Source organism: Littorina saxatilis, linkage group LG3 (genome assembly GCF_037325665.1).
Source record: "Littorina saxatilis isolate snail1 linkage group LG3, US_GU_Lsax_2.0, whole genome shotgun sequence".
In the NCBI taxonomy this organism is placed as follows: Eukaryota; Metazoa; Mollusca; class Gastropoda; order Littorinimorpha; family Littorinidae; genus Littorina; species Littorina saxatilis.
Window position 1 is genome coordinate 7,463,472 of NC_090247.1, and position 5,115 is coordinate 7,468,586.

A 5,115-nucleotide genomic window follows, 5' to 3' on the forward strand; every position below is an offset into this window, starting at 1 on the left:
ATAACAATGAGTTTTCTATCCCACTCAACGTGAGCGCTAAAAAATATCTATTATAGTTCCTGGTGTTGTTGGTTTTGTGTCGTTTATCATCTAGCTCATATATTTATTTTTATTCAAGCTCTACACATTCTTTGAAAATGAACACTTTGTTGTCGTTTGAATTTTTATCTAACTTTTGAAACAGTTGGGCGGGGCGTTGTTGTCATTCTTTGACCTTATTCTTCATGTGCAGGTGTGGTCTTGATTTACGATATCTGATTTTGCACAAGGTATTCATCCCATTTTCCGCATGACTGCGTTTGCGCAAGGAACAAAATTCATAAACCAGACCAACATAAGTGACAGAATGAATTAGGCAACCGATTTATACATCTTCAAAGCAAAGACTGTTATTACAGAGATATGACATACGAGCTTGACTGCAAGGTACCGGCTCTTCTCTGTCCAAACACCGTGTGGGCACATTCTTAAAGGCACACTTATTCCCGCGTATACACTCTGGTGTGAAAGGATGAAGTGTCTGCCTGTTTGAAAGTCCGGCGGACTCTGGATCCTAGGAAAATGTGTCCCTGGACTTTGTGTAAAAGGAAAAGATATCCCCCGACCCAAAGTACGACCCTTAAATAGGCTATTATAGGCTGTCGGTCTGTGTGTCTGTTTGTGTGTCTCTCTGTCAGTCTCTCTGTCTATAGCTGCCTGGGTTTTTTTTCTAAACAGTGTGTCCTGCATCGTACTACAAACAATCTTACCTCATTTTCCGAACAAAAAGCGATCCTCGGTCACCAGCACAAAAAAACACACGCACACAACCCCACTCACAGGTCGCACTAGACTATCCCCCAAAGAGACTGGAGTAGTAAAGAATATTCCTCCAGTCACACACTGTGTCATGCACACCACAACATGATTCACTCGCTGTCCGAACTTGGGTCTTTTTCTATTTTCGTCCGGAGATGTCTGTGAGTGTCCCCAGTCGCTGAGAAACTTAAAGTCAACCACAAGTTGCGCACACACAGATACTGCCGACAAAAGCCTGTGGCTAAGTGTCGTAACAGTGTTGGGTGTGTCAGAATCAAGGAGGTATTTTTTGGATATTCAGATTCGTGTCGAGGTTTTTCTTGTCCTAAAGCAAGCCGCCCATATTTTTGACAGGGTTGCCACCTTAAAGTGTATCCTGGTTTTAATTTATCTTGTCAAAAGTTAAGACGTTTCGTGTCTGTTACAGTGTTGCAGCAGCATTTTTCTGTTCGTGAGTGTGTGTATGTGTGCGTGTGTGTGTGTGTTGTTTGTTCCGTTTTGATTTGTTTTTGTTCTAGCTTCCGTGGTTGTTTTTATCATTTTCGACTGTGCAGATACAGATTTTTTAATGATTTTATTACGGCAATGTGATTAAGAAAAAATATATAAAAAGTGAACATTTGTAAGGTTCTTCGCGATTATGCAAGATATTTGTGCGTGTTCTTTGTTAATTTTTCTGATTTATAAAATGTTTGTCAGTGTCGAAAATTAACTTGTACTGTACAGAAATGATTACCAGCCAGACGTAGCCTAGAGGATTGGTGGCAGACGGCACGGGGGCAGAGGTGGACATGTTTGTAATATGGCAGCGTATGCGCATGCGTGTGTTATTGCGCGGGTTACCTCAGTACAGCGGCTCTCACGATAGCTGAGATTTTTCATTTCATTTCATTTACTCTATTAGCCCATAGACATATATTAGAATATAGGTCCCTGATTAGCCCAATGCTGGACAATTCGGGTCGCTTCCTCCCAGTGGAAAGCTAGCAACAACAAGAGTCGCGCTACCCAGCTGTGTGCGTGTTTGATGTATACTCAGCCACCTGCACTTATGGCAGAATGACTGAGGTCTTAATACGTGCCACTGTGGTGACACGGGGTGGGACATGGATACCGTCTCTGAGTTTGCACATAAAGTTGACCCGTGTCTGTCTCTGCCTGGATTCGAACCAGTGACCTTAGGGCCACAAGTCAAGTACTATACCAACTGAGCAACCCTTGCCCCCAAATTGCCTTGTTTTGCGTTCCCATTGTTATCCCCAAGTTTCGACGTGAGTTTGCATCAAAGATAACAGATCAGACCTATTAAGCAGGCGCTCAAAGCAAAGTTTATGTCTATCCTCCACTCAAAGGTTTGCCAGTTTTCCCCTTCAAATCTCTTATCATCTTCTCAGCAAACACACTACTAGAGCAACAAGGAATGGCAGGTGACTGCAACACACTACTAGAGCAACAAGGAATGGCAGGTGACTGCAACACACCACTAGAGCAACAAGGAATGGCAAGTGACTGCAACGCACTACTAGAGCAACAAGGAATGGCAAGTGACTGCAACACACTACTAGAGCAACAAGGAATGGCAGGTGACTGCAACACACTAGTGACTACTAGAGCAACAAGGAATGGCAAGTGACTGCAACACACTACTAGAGCAACAAGGAATGGCAGGTGACTGCAACACACTACTAGAGCAACAAGGAATGGCAGGTGACTGCAACACACCACTAGAGCAACAAGGAATGGCAAGTGACTGCAACACACGAGGGCATTGACTTTTCTACATACAATCATAAACAATATTAACACGCAATTTGCGTTTGTATACACTGATATAGATAAAAACAAATTACACAATATGACAGCAAAGCCACGACAGCGTACCTACCGTACACACCACAAACAGCTGAGACGAGGCGCAAGTTGACAGGAAACACTTTAACCTCTCGGGAAGTGATAATCACGCCTGTTGACAGGTAAAACACTTTAACCTCTCACGTGATAATCACGCCTTCCTTGTTTCAAAGTTTTGTCAAATCCCGCCAGCCATAAGGAATGAGACAGGTACGTAACAGGTAACAACAGAAACATGTCATTTCTCACCACAATACACACAAGTCCCCGTCAGAAGTCCGGCTTTGCGATGCGAGTGTTGCAAGGACTGTGGTCTGGGCGGGGGCGGAAGATTATAGTATAAGCGTTTCAGTGTTGGTCATGGGACAAAACTGTTGTTTGGGTCACTATCTTTATCTACTGGCATGTGTGTGTGTGTGTGTGTAGGTGGGTATTTTGTGTAAAATGTGGGGAGGGGTATTGTGTAATTGTGTGTGGGGATATAATGTGTATGTGTGGGGTGTGTGTGTGTGTATGTGTGTGTATGTGTGGGATGCGTGTGTGTGTGTATGTGTGTGTGTGTGAGTGTATGTATGTGTGTGTGTGTGTGCGTACGTGTGTGCGTGCGTGCGTGCGTGCGTGTGTGTGTGCGTGCGTGCGTGCGTGCGTGCGTGTGTGTGTGTGTGTGCGTGCGTGTGTGTGTGTGTGTGTGTTTGTGATCATGTGCGTGTTTGGGTGTGTGAAAGAGAAAGAAAGAGACACCAAGAGGGCGAGGAAGGGTGTCGGTAGGGGTGCGGGGCAGAGTGTGAGTGTGTGTGAGTGAAGGGTTAGTAAAAAAAATAATGTGCTTACACAGTGAAGGGGAGAGAGTGAGAGATTTCGTTGTGTCATAGCGCACGAAATGAACTTGTTAACAAATATAAAGTGGTAATTTCGTCCGTCCAAGTTTAGAAAGCCATTAAAATCATAGCCTTCCGGCCCTTTTCTCATATCGATAGCAGACATCTAAATATATGACCCCGCTTGACTTTTAAATACCTGTTTAAAATATAAAATAAATAAATCGTGACTGTCGCAATTTTCAGTATCATCATAGCGTGTGGATAATTGTTTGAAGATGTATATATGTATAGGTTACAACACGAGTGGTTTTTTATATGGCTTGTATTTCAGTCAAGACCCAGCGGATGAATATCATCGGGAGACACGAGCCTTTGGCGAGTGGCTCTCGATTGATATTCCCGCTGGGTCTTGACTGAAATACAAGCCATATAAAAAACCACGAGTGTTGTAATCTGTATATCCCATTCTATCATCAAACACAAAGTGTAGACTACTAGCGGCACTTTTGCGATCTGTGGAGTGTGAAACAGTGTTTTCGGCGAGACATGGCCTTTTTGCAACCTTAAACTAAGTGACCGTCGCTGAAAAAATAAAACGAATGAGTGCATCTATAAGTACGCGGTAACACTACTTTCAGACCGTTTAAAAGCGTTAAGTAAAGGTTCATAAGTTGCAAGAAAGTAATGAAGTCGTATAGAAATCCATTTAGTTGAAGCGCACAATTCTTTTGCGTTTCAGGTCGGCGGAACGGGGAAACCGGTTTGGCCCCCATTTGGCTTACTCGACTCGATTCAGAATCGATTCCACGTTGTTTTTTTCGAACGCATTATTATACAATTAGTCTTATTGACAGAGAAGCAAATTTTAGGGAACACATATGTAGATTTAACCATTTGCTCCCTATTTGAAATGTATCTACATGATAAACTGTTTTGCGAGTGTGTTTGCATGAACCTAAACTGGTATTGATGCGATGAAAACAGGACCCAAGTCTGTCACCGCCGCTTGATTGCATTTTGAAAGAATATGACTGGATTACGGAAAAATACACACATGTTAAGTTCTTAGATACCTTCATCGCCAATGTGGACTTACTGCAGAGCCAGGCAAAAGAGTAGACTTGCTCGCAAAACACGTGAAACAGCTGATGATAGCGAAGCCCAACCGTGCCAGGTAAGGACGGTCTGACAGATTCTCAAAAGTCGTCTGCTAACGAAGCAAGGGGAGGGTACTCGTGTTTTTGTTTTGGTTCGCTAGCATCTGGTTATCTTGTAAGTTGAATGTTCGTTTTTTCCCACCTGCATTGCTTTCATAATGAAAGAAACGTTTGCTTATTGCATCTCATACATCAGATCAGTTCTGAGATTCATTTTTGCGTGCAACTGATATGGTTTTCTGAGCCGTGCAATACGATTTTGGAACTTCATACAAATGTGTCACATTGTTCGGCGCGAGGTCAAAGGTCGGGAGCAAAGTAGTTCTTCGCCCAAATCGGAATCTGCACTATCATATATTTTTTTGAGTCCATGATGTATTTATTGAGCTATAAAAATACAACATATATACCCATACTGAAGTAACAGAGACAAAGAAGGGAGGTCATGGGATATATATATATATATTTCCTGCCGTGTGAACGATCAC

The 5,115-nt window shown here is 42.9% G+C and overlaps 1 protein-coding gene across 6 annotated transcripts in view; it reads right to left on the reverse strand.

Annotated features, from left to right (window-relative positions):
• The window catches only part of LOC138961517 (adhesion G-protein coupled receptor G6-like), a 437,302-nt gene that overhangs the window by 389,667 nt on the left and 42,520 nt on the right, over window positions 1–5,115 (reverse strand). Inside the window, exon 1 of one of the 6 annotated variants that reach the window (XM_070333171.1) lies at window positions 750–972. The exons of the other annotated variants lie outside the window; for them this stretch is intronic. The gene's annotated coding sequence lies outside the window, so the exon portion shown is untranslated. Of the gene's footprint in view, window positions 1–749; window positions 973–5,115 lie in introns of those variants that run through there. 6 annotated transcript variants of the gene reach the window in all.